Genomic DNA, 15,372 nt, shown 5'->3' with positions numbered 1-15,372 from the left:
CTGAAATATTTTTAATATTTAATGCTCAAACTTGAAAATCAAGTCCTTTACCCACTGTGCCATCTTCTCACATCGTTTATTTTTATTTTTTAGTATTTATTTATTTATTTTACCAGACCACTGATCAGCTATGCTTTATAGCGGTGCAGGGGACTTAACTTGGGACTCTGAAGTCTATGGCATAAAAGTCTCTTTGTCAGGATTCGACTTCCAGAGGCAGAGCTACGAGCAGCAGATCACTTTCTCTCCTCTCCTCTCCTCTCCTCTCCTCTCCTCTCCTCTCCTCTCCTCTCCCGGATCAACTAGGATTACCAACGGACCGAAACAAGACATGACTAGAATGACCACAGGAACCCAGTAAATCACCCGTGAGTACAAACACGCGTGTCTGGTGACAGAGAGGAGAGAGGGGCCTAAGGAGAGATTAAGTGACTGCTAACATTCAGCAGTTTATCAGTGGAGACACCACCTCCAGTCTGCTCCACAACAAGTGGACAGCTTAAGGGAGGAAAGGACTCCCCAGAGACTCACCAAGTGCAACTCTGAGTCTCCATTGCTACTACCCTCAGAATCTGGAGCAGCAACAGGGAGGGACACCAGGGGACAGAGATCAAACCAGGAAACTCAGGAGAAGACCTATACCTCAGTGGCATAGCTGAGGGGCTGTGAAAGTCTCTTTGCATAACCACTGGATTATCTCTGCCATACCCTGCTTTATCTCTTGGTTAGGAGTCAGTGATTAAACTAAGAAGCCTATTGATAGTTTAAAAGCCCTCAGGCATCCATAGCCTACAGGGAAGAAAAAAAAGAGGCTTTTACACCACTGAGCTTCAACTCAGGGATTGAAAAAAAACTGTTAACTTCCACCACGGTAAACCCTTTAATTAAATTACTCAGACCCAAGTCAATCCAGGCAATAGTTTCAAGAATTTGAAAACTACTGATAAATGGAACTCATAACATAATATATAAAATGGTTAAAACAACAAGAAAAAATATTGGAGACTCGAACCAGGACAAGAGTCCAGCTAAAAGTCCTCCAGAGGGTGAAGCACAAAACAACGAGTTCAACATCCAAACATTAGCTAAGGAAATAATAACAGGAGTGAGTAAAGAATTTGAAAAAATTGTAATCAGAAATGCAGCAACAACAAATGAGAATATGGAAGAAAATTCTAATAATCTCATGGTTATTAGAGAGCTGAAAGCTGAAATCTCTGAGCTAAGAAGGCAACTAGCTGAACAAGCTAAAACAATATCAGAGCAGGGCAACAAAATAGATGAACTCCAGAAAGCAGTAGAGGGCAGAGAGAATAGAATCTATGACGCTGAAGACAGAATTAGCAAGATTGAGGATGAATTAGAGACAATTAAAAAAGAAGTAAGAGATCTCAAAAAGAGATTAAGAGATGCTGAAAACAACAACAGAGTCCTATGGGATGACTTCAAAAGAAACAATATATGCATTATTGGAATACCAGAGGAAGAAAGAGAAGGAGAGGAAGAAAGCATTCTCCAGGCCATAATAGCTGAAAATTTCTCTAGTCTCAACAACACCAAAGACATAAAGATTCAAGAAGCCCAGAGGGTCCCAAACAGAATTAACCCAGACCTAAAGACACCAAGACATGTCATACTTAGAATGGAAAGGAATAAGGATAAAGAAAGGATCCTCAAGGCTGCAAGAGAAAAACAAAGAGTCACCTACAAAGGAAAACCCATAAGATTAGCAGCAGACTTCTCCATACAAACACTACAGGCCAGAAGAGAATGGCAAGATATCTATCGAGTGCTCAATGAGAAAGGCTTTCAGCCAAGAATACTATATCCTGCTAGACTGTCATTCAGACTATATGAAAGCATCAAAACCTTCTCAGACAAGCAACAGTTGAAGGAAGCAACCGTCACCAAGCCTGCCCTGAAAGAAGTTCTGAAAGGTCTCCTATAAACAACCAGACCACCACAAATAGGACATATATCAAAAAACTCTACAAGAATGGCGTTAAAATATCTTCAATCTTTGATATCAATAAATGTCAATGGCCTAAATTCACCTATTAAAAGACACAGAGTAGGAAGATGGATCAGAAAACACAACCCAACAATATGCTGTCTACAGGAAACTCACCTAATGCAACAAGACAAACACAGACTTAAAGTGAAAGGATGGAAAACTATCATTCAAGCCAATGGCCCACAAAAAAGGGCAGGAACAGCTATTCTCATATCTGACATGATAGACTTTAAAATAGATAAGATTAAAAAAGATAGGAATGAACACTACTTAATGCTCAGAGGATCAGTCAATCAAGAGGACTTAACAATTATTAATATCTATGCACCCAATGAGAAGCAATCTAAATACATCAAACTTCTACTGAAAGAGCTACAGCAATATATTAACAGTAACACAATCATAGTAGGGGACTTCAACACCCCACTCTCTCAACTTGACAGATCATCCAGGAAGAAAATCAGTAAAGACATAAGGGAGCTAAATGAAGAGATAGATAAACTAGAACTATTGGACATTTTCAGAGTCATTCATCCCAAGAAAATGGAATACACATTTTACTCAAATCCACATGGATCATTCTCAAGGATAGACCATATGTTAGGCCACAAAGACAGCATCAGCCTATTCAAGAGGACTGAAATCATCCCAAGCATCTTCTCAGACCACAGTGGAATTAAACTAACACTTAACAATCAACAAAAGATTAGTAACAGTCCCAAAATGTGGAAGCTCAACAGTACACTTCTTAACTTCTGGGTCAAAGAGGAAATCCAGGAAGAAATCAAAATGTTTCAGGAGTTCAATGAAAATGAAGACACAAGCTATCAAAATATTTGGGACACAGCTAAAGCAGTCCTAAGAGGGAAGTTCATAGCTATTCAAGCACACATTAGGAAACAAGAAAAGGCAGAAATAAACAGCCTGATTGCACATCTTAAAGATCTAGAAGAAGAACAACAAAGGAATCCTAAAGCAACCAGAAGGACCGGAATTACTAAAGTTAGGGCAGAAATAAATAACATTGAGAATAGGAAAACCATACAAAAGATCAATGAAAGTAAATGTTGGTTCTTCAAAAGAGTAAACAAAATCGACAAGCCTTTAGCCAGACTCACAAAACAAAAAAGGGAGAAAACCCAAATAAATTGGATAGTAAATGAAAGAGGAGATATCACAACAGACACTGCAGAAATTCAACATATCATGCGAGGCTTCTATGAACAACTATATGCCACCAAGCTAGAGAACCTGGAAGAAATGAATGATTTCCTAGATACCTACCAACTTCCAAAACTAAGTAAAGAGGAAGTGGATAACATGAACAGGCCCATCACAGCTAATGAAATTGAAACAGTTATCAAAAATCTTCCCAAAAATAAAAGTCCTGGACCAGATGGCTTTACAAATGAATTCTACAAAACTTTCAAAGAAGAACTAGTACCTCTACTTTTAAAAGTCTTCCAAAAGATTGAAGACACTGGAATACTCCCTGCCAGCTTCTATGAAGCCAACATCACCCTGATACCAAAAGCAGACAGGGACACAACCAAAAAAGGAAACTACAGACCAATATCTCTGATGATCATAGATGCGAAAATATTGAACAAAATTCTAGCCACCCGGATACAGCAGTATATCAAAAAGATTGTTCATCATGACCAAGTGGGGTTTATCCCAGGCATGCAAGGTTGGTTTAATATATGTAAATCAATCAATGTGATCCACCACATCAACAAAAGCAAGACCAAAAACCACATGGTCGTATCAATAGATGCAGAGAAAGCCTTTGACAAAATACAACATCCCTTTATCATCAAAACACTACAAAAAATGGGAATAGATGGAAAATTCCTGAAGATAGTGGAGTCTATATATAGCAAACCTACAGCCAACATCATACTCAATGGTGAAAAACTGGAAGCATTTCCCCTCAGATCAGGTACTAGACAGGGCTGCCCACTATCACCATTACTATTCAACATAGTATTGGAAGTTCTTGCCATAGCAATCAGGCAGGAGCAAGGAATTAAAGGCATACAGATTGGAAGAGAAGAAGTCAAACTCTCCTTATTTGCAGATGACATGGAAAAACCTAAGGAATTCAGCGAGAAACTTTTGGAAATCATCAGGCAATACAGTAATGTGTCAGGCTATAAACTTAACATTCATAAGTCAGTGGCATTTCTCTATGCAAACACTAAGTTAGAAGAAATTGAAATCCAGAAATCAGTTCCTTTTTCTATAGCAACAAAAACAATAAAATATCTAGGAGTAAACCTAACCAAAGTAGTGAAAGATTTGTATACTGAAAATTATGAGTCACTACTCAAAGAAATTGAAAAAAGACACAAAGAAGTGGAAAGATGTTCCATGTTCATGGGTTGGAAGAATTAACATCATCAAAATGAATATATTACCCAGAGCCATCTACAAATTTAATGCTATCCCCATCAAGATCCCAAGCACATATTTTAGGAGAATAGAAAAAATGCTACAAATGTTTATCTGGAACCAGAAAAGACCTAGAATTGCCAAAACAATCTTGAGAAAAAAGAACAGAACCGGAGGCATCACACTGCCAGATCTCAAACTGTATTATAGAGCCATTGTCATCAAAACTGCTTGGTACTGGAACATGAACAGACACACTGACCAGTGAAATAGAATTGAGAACCCAGAAATGAGGCCCCACACCTATGGACATCTAATCTTTGACAAAGGGGCCCAGACTATTATATGGGGAAATCAGAGTCTCTTCAACAAATTGTGTTGGAAACAGTGGGTTGAAACATGCAGAAGAATGAAACTGAATCACTGTATTTCACCAAATACAAAAGTAAATTCCAAGTGGATCAAGGACTGGGATGTTAGACCAGAAACTATCAGATACTTAGAGGAAAATATTGGAAGAACTTTTTTCCGCATAAATTTTAAAGACATTTTCAATGAAACAAATCCAATTACAAAGAAGACTAAGGCAAGTATAAACCTATGGGACTACATCAAATTAAAAAGCTTCTTCACAGCAAAAGAAACCACTACCCAAATCAAGAGACCCCTCACAGAATGGGAGAAGATCTTTACATGCCATACATCAAATAAGAGTTTAATAACCAACATACATAAAGAGCTTGCCAGACTCAACAACAAGACAACAAATAACCCCATCCAAAAATGGGGGGAGGACTTGGACAGAATATTCACCACAGAAGAGATGCAAAAGGCTGAGAAACACATGAAAAAATGCTCCAAGTCTCTGATTGTCAGAGAAATGCAAATCAAGACAATAATGAGATATCACTTCACTCCTGTGAGAATGTCACACATCAGAAAAGGTAACAGCAGCAAATGGTGGAGAGGGTGTGGGGTCAAAGGAACCCTCCTGCACTGCTGGTGGGAATATCAATTGGTCCAACCTCTGTGGAGAACAGTCTGGAGAACTCTCAGAAGGCTAGAAATGGACCTACCCTATGACCCTGCAATTCCCCTCCTGGGGATATATCCTAAGGAACCCAACACATCCATCCACAAAGATCTGTGTACACATATGTTCATGGCAGCACAATTTGTAATAGCCAAAACCTGGAAGCAACCCAGGTGTCCAACAACAGATGAGTGGCTGAGCAAGTTGTGGTCTATATACACAATGGAATACTACTCAGCTGTAAAAAATGATGACTTCACCGTTTTCAGCCGATCTTGGATGGACCTTGAAAAAATCATGTTGAGTGAAATAAGTCAGAAACAGAAGGATGAATACGGGATGATCTCACTCTCAGGCCGAAGTTGAAAAACAAGATTAGAAAAGAAAACACAAGTCGAACCTGAAATGGAATTGGAGTATTACACCAAAGCAAAAGACTCTGGGGTGGGTAGGTGGATGGGGAGAATACAGGTCCATGAAAAATTATGAATGAAATAGTGGGGGTTGTATTGTTAAATGGGAATCTGGGGAATGTTATGCATGTAAAAAAAAAAAAGACGTAGAAACGCAAAGCAGAAATTGACTGAGTTTGGAGTATGGCACCAAAGTAAGAAAGCAGAAGTACACTAGAGTTTGCAGTGAGTACCCTCCCTAACACTTCCTCTCCACTATTCCAAGCTTTGGGTCCATGATTGCTCAACAATTTGTTTGGCTTTGTATGTTAACTCTCTTTTCAGTCACCAGGTTCCAGACTCCATCAGGATACTAGCCAGGTTTCCTGGATTGAAGACCCCACCAATGTGTCCTGGAGCTCCGATTCCCCAGAGACCCACCCTACTGGGGAAAGAGAGAGGCAGACTGGGAGTATGGACCGACCAGTCAACGCCCATGTTCAGCGAGGAAGCAATTACAGAAGCCAGACCTTCTACCTTCTGCAACCCTCAATGACCCTGGGTCCATCCTCCCAGAGGGATAGAGAATGGGAAAGCTACTGGGGAGGGGGTGGGATATGGAGATTGGGTGGTGGGAACTGTGTGGAATTGTACCCCTCCTACCCTATGGTTTTGTTAATTAATCATTTCTTAAATAAAAAAAAGTCTCTTTGTATAACCATTATGCTATCTCCCCTGCCCCATCTTATTATTATTATTTTTAACATTTTATTTACTTATTAATGAGAGGGATAGGAAGAGAAAGAACCAGAAACATCATCATTCTTGTTCATGTGCTGCCGGGGATCAAACTCAGGACCTCATGCTTGAGAATCCAATGCTTTATCTACTATGCCACCTCCTGGACCACCCACCTTTTTTAATTTTATTTTTTTACCAGAGCACTGATCATGTCTGGCTTATGGTGGTGTGAGGGACTGAACCTGGACTTTGGAGCCACAGGCCTGAATCTGTTCGCACAATCATGTCATCTACCCCCGCACCATCTTTATTTATTTATTTATTTATTTATTTATTCCTCCAGGGTTATTGCTGGGGCTCAGTGCCTGCACTATGAATCCACTGCTCCTGGAGGCAATTTTTCCCAATTTTCTTGCCTTTGTTTTTACTACTATTGTTGTTATTGCTGTTGTTGTTGTTGGGTAGGACAGAGAGAAATCAAGAGAGATGGGGAAGATAGAGAGAGAGAAAAAGATAAGATACCTGCAGATCTGCTTCACCGTTTATGGAACACCCCCCACCCACTGCAGGTGGGGAGCCAGGAGCTGCAACTGAGATCTTTATGCAGGTCCTTGCACTTTGTACCATGTGCGCTTAACCCGCTGTGCTACCGCCCCACCCCATCTTTTATTTTTTTCCCTTTTGTTGCCCTTTTTGTTTTACTGTTGTAGTTATTACTGTTGTTGTTATTAATGTTGTCATTGTTGGATAAGATAGAGAGAAATGGAGAGGAAGGGAAGACAGAGGGGGAAGAAAGACACTTCCAGACCTGCTTCACCGCTTGTGAAGTGACTGAATCCCCTGCAGGTGGGGAGCTGGGGGCTCGAACTGGGATCCTTACGCTGGTCCTTGTGCCACCTGCACTTAACCTGCTGCACTACAGCCCGACTCTCTCTCTTTTATTTTTTAAAGATTATTTATTGGGCTGGAGAAATATCATAATGGTTATGTAAAAGATTTTCATGCCTGAAGTTCCAAGGTCTCAGATTCAACCCCCAACACTACCTTAAATCAGAGCTGAGCAGTGCTGTGGCCTTTCTCTGTCCTGCTCTCACTCATTAAAACAAAATAAATAGTTTAGGAGGTGGTACAGTGGATAAGGCTTTGGACTCTCAAGCATGAGGTCCCAAGTTCAATCCCTGACAGCACATGCACCAGAGTGATATCTGGTTCTTTCTCTCTCCTATCATTGCTCATGAATAAATAAATAGAATCTTTTAAAAATTAAATACAATATATTTAAAAAAATAAAATAGGGAGTCGGGTGGTAGTGCAGTGGGTTAAGCGCAGGTGTGCAAAGTGCAAGAACCAGTGTAAAGATCCTGGTCTGAGCCCCAGCTCCCCACCAGCGGTGAAGCAGGTCTTCAGGTATCTTTCTCTCCCCCTCTTCCCCTCCTGTCTCCATTTCTCTCTGTCCTATCCAACAATGACGACATCAATCACAACAACTACAACAATAAAACAAGGGCAACAAAAGGGAATAAGTTTTTAAATAAATTAATTAATTAAATAAAGGGGGCTGGGCAGTAGTGTACCAGGTTAAGTACACATAGTGCAAAGTACAAGGACCAGCATAAGGATGGTGGTTCAAGCCCCTGGCTCCCCATTGGTGTGGGGGGGTGTCACCTCATAAGTAGTGCAGCAGGACTGTAGGTGTCTTTTTCTCCCCCTCAGTTTCTCTCTGTCCTGTCCAACAACAACAGCAATAAGAACAGTAACAACAAAGGCAACAAGGGCAACAAAATGGGGGAAAAATGGCCTCCAGGAGCAGTGGATTCCTAGTGCAGGCACAGAGCCCCAGCAATAACCCTGGAGGCACACACAAAAAAAGGAGGCCTGGTGGTGGCGCACCTGGTGAGTGCACAAGGGCCCAGGTTCGAGCTCCCTGTTCCCACCTGCAGAGGGAAAGCTTTGCAAGTGGTGAAGCAGTGCTGCAGGTGTCTCTCTATCTCTCTCTGTCTCTCTCTTCCCTCTTAATTTCTGGCTGTTCTCCAATAAAAAAAATTTTTTAATTACAAAAAAATTAATAAATAAAATAAAGATTGCTTATTAATGCAGAGTACGACTGACAGGGAGAGAGAAGCAGAGCATGACTGTGGCATATGGGATGCTGGGCATGAGAGTCCCACACTTCAGCCAGTGTGCCCCTAAATAAGTCTTGCTTCCACTTTGCATGGTGTTTCTGTGTGATGGCCAGGGGCTTGAACCCAGGAGTTTGTTTATGATACAATTTTCACTCTACCAGAGGGGAGCAACCTCCAGGCTCTCTCCTTTATGCTCTTTTCAGGAGCCTGGGGCTGAGGGAAGTGAACTGGATACTCAAAAGATAACACAATTAGAGCAAGTAACAGAGCTGGGATTCAAATCCAGAACTGTCTTGATAGATACTCAACAAATACTATGAGAATTAAAGGGCCAGCAAAATAGTACACTGCTTTGCCATGTGAGTAATCCAGGCTTGATCCTGGTTCCCACTGTTCTGAAAGAAACTTCAGAGTTGTGGCTTCTTTCTGTTTTAGCATTGTTCCATCTGAAAAACTAAAGTAAAATAAAATGTACATAGTGCCACAAAAGAGAAATGCAAATACTTTTAAAAAATATTTATTTATTTATTTATTCCCTTTCGTTGCTCTTGTTGTTTTATTGTTGTAGTTATTATCGATGTTGTTGTTGTTGGATAGGACAGAGAGAAATGGAGAGAGGAGAGGAAGACAGAGAGGGGAAGAGAAAGACAGACCCCTGCAGACCTGCTTCACCACCTGTGAGGCGACTCCCCTGCAGGTGGGGCTGGGGGTACGAACTGGGATCCTTAAATGGTCCTTGCGCCACCTGCACTTAACCCGCTGTGCTACCGCCCCACTCCCAAAATACACATTCTTGTGGCTGTACATATCAGAGGCAGCTCTTTCTGCATAGGAAGGTAACTCATGACCAAATATATAACATAACAAATGTCTTATTCTTATTGAGAGGGAAAGAGAATCAGAGCACCTCTCTGGCACATATGATGCCAGGGATTTATCTGGGAACCTTACGCTTATAGGTCCTGCACTCTAATCATTATATCAACCTTTAGTCCACAGCAGATGTTCTTTTTATATTAGAGAGAGGAGAGGGGCTGGATAGTGGTGCACCTGGCTAAGCACACATTACAATGTGCAAGGAACCGGGTTCGAGCCCCAGGTCCCCAACTGCTGGGGGGAAGCTTTCCAAGTGTTGTGGTATCTATCAATCTCTATCTATCTATCCACCTACCTACATACCTATCTATCTACCTACCTACCTACCTATCTATCTCTCCTCCTTCCCTCTCAATTTATGGCTGTCTCTATTCAATAAATAAATAAAATTTTAAAAAGACAGAGGAGAGGGGAAGGAAGAGGGGGAGGGGAGGAGGAGGGAGAGCAGAAACAGCATGGCTCCACTATCTGTGAGGTTTCCTCTGGTGCTGTACATTGCTCCCATGTAGTGCTGGGGCTCAAACCCGATGCCTCGAGCACAGTAAGATGCGCATTCTGGGGTTACCTGGGAAGATGCCTGTCTTGCCATGTACATGATGCAGGCTTGAGGATGGCCCCCATTACACTGGGAGAAGCTTTGGTGCTATGGTAACTTTTAGTCTCCTTTTCCTCTTCTCTCTCTCTCTTTTTAAAAAATAATTTATTTATTCATGAGAAAGGAGGCGACACAGAAAGAACCAGACATCACTCTGGTACGTGTGCTGCCGGGGATTGAACTCGGGACCTCATGCTTGAGAATCCAATGCTTTATCTACTGTGCCACCTCCTGGACCACTTCTTCTTTTTTTTAATATTTTTATTTATTTTCCCTTTTGTTGCCCTTGTGGTTTTATTGTTGTAGTTATTGTTGTTGTTATTCACATTGTCATTGTTGGATAGGATAGAGAGAAATGGAGAGAGGAGGGGAAGAAAGAGAGGGGGAGAGAAAGATAGACACCTGCAGACCTGCTTCACCGCCTGTGAAGCGAACCCCCTGTAGTTGGGGAGCCGGATGCTCGAACCGGGATCCTTACACCAGTCCTTATGCTTTGTGCCATGTGTGCTTAACATGCTGCGCTACTGCCCAACTCCCATCTCTTACTTTATTATTATTTACTGATAGAAACAGAGAAGTGGAGGGAAGGGGAAAGATAAAGGGAAAAGAGAGAAAGATATCTCCTGCGAAGTTAGTGCGGCACGAGTTCCTGATCCCTCTCCCATGCAGCAGCCTAGATCGGCTCCAGTTGAGTTCTCTCCAACCCAGAGAGCACTAGCTCGGGAAGAAGTACCCTCAGGCTATCTCGGCAGTGTTCTAGTCCAGGAGGTGGCGCAGAGGATAAGCACTGAATTCTCAAGCAGGAGGTATCAGGTTCAATTCCTGGCAGCACATGTACCACAGTGATGTCTGATTCTTTCTCTTCATCTCACATTAATAAACAAATACTTTAAATAATAATAATAAAAGAGAGGAAAGCAAACAAGCAAGAAAACAAAGAAATATAAAATCTTTTAATTTATTTATTTATTCCCTTTTGTTGCCCTTGTTGTTTTATTGTTGTACTTATTATAGTTATTGATGTCATCCTTGTTGGATAGGACAGAGAGAAATGAAGAGAGGAGGGAAGACAGAGAGGGGGAGAGAAAGATAGACACCAGGGAGTCCGGCAGTAGCTTGGCGGGTTAAGCGCAGGTGGTGCTAAGCACAAGGACCAGTGGAAGAATTCCCGTTCGAGCCCCCGGCTCCCCACCTGCAGGGGAGTCACTTCACAGGCGGTGAAGCAGGTCTGCAGGTGTCTGTCTTTCTCTCCCCGTCTTCCCCTCCTCTCTCCATTTCTCTCTGTCCTATCCAACAACAATGACATCAATAATAACTACAACAACAAAACAACAAGGGCAACAAAAGGAATAAATAAATAAAATTAAAAAAAGAAATAAAGACCCCTGCAGACCTGCTTCACCGTTTGTGAAGCAACTCCCCTGCAGGTGGGGAGCCAGGGGCTTGAACTGTGATCCTTACACCAGTCCTTGCACTTTGCGCCCCGTGCGCTTAACCTGCCTGCCTCCCAATTTTGACAAATTTAGGAAGCAGATGGACACATGGTGACAGATGAGAAGCCATCATCTAGAACAGTGCTATTCAACAGAAGTCAGTCACATACATATTTATTTCTTGTAGTCACACTGACAAGAGATAAAATTAATTTATTTAATCAAATATGTTATCACTAATCATTTAACCATTATTATTTTTTAAATATTTACTTATTTATTAATGAGAAAGATAGGAGAGAGAAAGAACCAGACATCACTCTGGTACACGTGCTGCCAGGGATTGAACTAGGGACCTTGTGCTTGAGAGTCCAGTGTTTTATTCACCTCCCAGACCACTCATTAGCCATTATTAATGAAAAACCTTACTTACTTTTTAAAAAATATTTTATTTATTTATTAATGAGAGGGATAGGAGAGAGAAAGAACCAGACATCACTCTGGTACATGTGCTGCTGGGGACTGAACTTAGGACTTCATAATCGAGAGTCCAACACTTTATCCATTGTGCCACCTCCCAGACCACACTTACTATTTTTTTTTCTTTATGAGAGAAATTTTCTTTTTTCTTTTTTTTTCCTCCAGGGTTATTGCTGGGCTCAGTGCCTGCACCATGAATCCACCGCTCCTGGAGGCCATTTTTTCCCTCTTTTGTTGCCCTTGTTGTTGTAGCCTCGTTGTGGTTATTATTATTACCATTGTTGATGTTGTTCGTTGTTGGATAGGACAGAGAGAAATGGAGAGAGGAGGGGAAGACAGGGAGGGGGAGAGAAAGATAGACACCTGCAGACCTGCTTGACTGCCTGTGAAGTGACTCCCCTGCAGGTGGGGAGCCGGGGGCTCAAACTGGGATCCTTACACCGGTCCTTGTGCTTTGTGCTACATGCGCTTAACCCACATGCGCTTAACCCACTGTGCCACCGCCCAATCCCCTACACTTTCTATTTTTTATATATATATTGATTTACTTTTTTTTTTTTCCCCTCCAGGGTTATTGCTGGAACTTGGTGCCTGCACAACGAATCCACTGCTCCTGGAAGCTATTTTTTCCCTTTTGTTGACTTTGTTGTTATTATTATTGTTGTTATTGCTATCATTACTGTTGGATAGAACAAAGGGAAATTGAGAGAGGAGGGGATGATAGAGACAGGGAGAGAATGTTAGACACCTGCAGACCTACTTCACTGCCTGTGAAGTGACTCCCCTGCAGGTGGGGAGCCGGGGGCTCAAACTGGGATCCTTACACCGGTCCTTGTGCTTTGTGTTACATGCGCTTAACCCACATGCGCTTAACCCACTGTGCCACCGCCCAATCCCCTACACTTTCTATTTTTTATATATATATCGATTTACTTTTTTTTTTTTCCCCTCCAGGGTTATTGCTGGAACTTGGTGCCTGCACTACGAATCCACTGCTCCTGGAAGCTATTTTTTCCCTTTTGTTGTCTTTGTTGTTATTATTATTGTTGTTATTGCTATCATTACTGTTGGATAGAACAGAGGGAAATTGAGAGAGGAGGGGATGATAGAGACAGGGAGAGAATGTTAGACACCTGCAGACCTACTTCACTGCCTGTGAAGTGACCCCCTCCTGCAGGTGGGAGCCAGGGACTCGAATGAAGTTCCTTACCCTAGACCCTGCAATTCACGCCACATGCACTGAACCCACTGAGCTACTGCCCAGCCACCTTACTATTTTTTGTACTAAGTCCAAGTCCAGCGGATAATTTACATTTAGGGTACATCTCTTTTTATTTATTTTTAACATATATATTTTTAATCTATTTTGTAAATTTTTAATAACTTTTTTTTTTTAGATTTCATTTATTTATTAGTGAGAAACATAGGAGGAGAGAGAAAGAGCCAGACATCACTCTGGTACCTGTGCTGCCAGGGATTGAACTCAGGACCTCATGCTTGAGAGTCCAATGCTTTATCTACTGTGCCACCTCCTGGACCAAAATTTTTAGTATTTTTATTTAATTATTATTGGATTGAGTTAAAGAGAAATTGAGAGGGGAAGGGAGAAACAGAGAGGGAAAGAAACAGCGTCATCTGCAGCCCTGCTTCACCACTCACAAAGCTTTCCCCCTGCAAGTGGAGACCAGAGATTTGAACGCGCAGTGTAATGTGTGCGGTCAATCAGCTGTGCCACCACCTGGCCCTCTTTCGGCACATCTCAATTCCAACCAGTCTAGTTCACAGTTAAGTGCAGGCATCTAGAAATCACTAACTGGGGAAGAAGGTCTACAATATGCTATGAGAGGGCTGTCCAAGGTGGCTCAAGAAATGATCCGATTTAAACTGGGTTGGGTATATCTGATGGAAGGCAGAAGTGAGAATCGGTGCTAAACACATGAGATCAAAGATTTTTATTTTTTATTGGATAGACAAACAGAAATCAAAAGGGAAGGGGGTGACAGAGAGGAAGAGAGTCAGAGAGACACTTGCAACTCTGCTTCACCACTAGTAAAGCTTTCCCCTTGCAGATGTGGACCAGGGGCTCGAACCCGGGTCCTTGCGCACTGTAATACATGTGTTCAATCAGGTGAACCACCACCCGGCCTCTCAAAGATTTTTATTAACTCATAAGAATTAGTTCTTTTGTTCTTCTACAGCTTCACAAACCTCCCCTGAAGGATTATTCTTTTTTTTTAAGGGTGTATGATTTTACTGGAAATAAAAATATGGAACACTTCACAAATTTTATATCATCCTTGTGCATGGACCATGTTAATCTTCTCTGTATTGTTTCAATTTTAGTATATGTGCTGCCAAAGCGAGCACTTAAGGCTGGAATCTTTTCTTTAAAATATTTATTTATTCCCTTTTGTTGCCCTTGTTGATTTATTGTTGTAGTTCTTATTGTTATTACTATTGTCTTGTTGTTGGATAGGACAGAGAGAAATGGAGAGAGGAGGGGAAGACAGAGAGGGAGAGAAAGATAGACACCTGCAGACCTGCTTCAAGGCCTGTGAAGCGACTCCCCTGCAGGTGGGAGCAGGGGCCTCAAACTGGGATCCTTCCTAGTGCTTTGCTTTGCGGCACGTGAGCTTAACCTGCTCTACTACCACCCTACTCCCTAAAGGATGAATCTTTAAAGAAACTGAAGAGGACTGAGTTACCTAATGGTGACCTCTCGAGTAACACTAGGTCCTTGCCAACTGCTTTTTTTTATTTTTTATTTTTAACCAGAGTACTGCTTAGCTCTGGCTTATAGTGGTGTAGGGGATTGAACCTGGGACTTGAGAGCCTCAGGCATCAAAGTCTCTTTGCATAACCATCATGCTATACCCCCCACGCTACCAACTGCTTTTTTAGCTATTGAGGCCCACAGCCCAACAACTATCATCTTTTTTTTTTTTTAACATTTTATTTCTGTATGAATGAGAAAGATAGGAGGAGAGAAAGAAAGAACCAGACATCACTCTGGTACATATGCTGCTAGGGATTCAACTTGAGGCCTCATACTTGATAGTCCAGTGCTTTATCCACTGCAGCACCTCCTGGATCGCACAACTATTATCTTAACCATCTACCCTAGAGCAAATTCTGCCAGTCAATGTGTTCTGCCCACATACTTAAACTCAGTCAGATTCCCCACTCACATATATATAATGGTAGAAAGAAAGAATTTATTCCTTCATTTTTAAATATAAATGGGTAACCAAAGAAGGTAACTGTACTTAGAAAATTAGCATCCACATGGGA

At 41.6% G+C, this 15,372-nt stretch overlaps 1 non-coding gene and 1 pseudogene across 1 annotated transcript; both read right to left on the bottom strand.

The window, feature by feature from the left end:
* Positions 1 to 15,372, bottom strand: part of LOC132542794 (transmembrane protein 39B-like) — a 43,689-nt pseudogene that overhangs the window by 16,264 nt on the left and 12,053 nt on the right.
* On the bottom strand, positions 14,343 to 14,448 carry LOC132532491 (U6 spliceosomal RNA). Its single transcript, XR_009544445.1, has one exon. It is a non-coding gene; the product is annotated as a U6 spliceosomal RNA (small nuclear RNA).

The sequence above is a fragment of the Erinaceus europaeus genome, chromosome 13 (genome assembly GCF_950295315.1).
Source record: "Erinaceus europaeus chromosome 13, mEriEur2.1, whole genome shotgun sequence".
Classification (NCBI taxonomy): Eukaryota; Metazoa; Chordata; class Mammalia; order Eulipotyphla; family Erinaceidae; genus Erinaceus; species Erinaceus europaeus.
The sequence above is the reverse complement of the archived record's forward strand: the minus strand, read 5'-3'. Positions and strand labels throughout refer to the sequence as shown.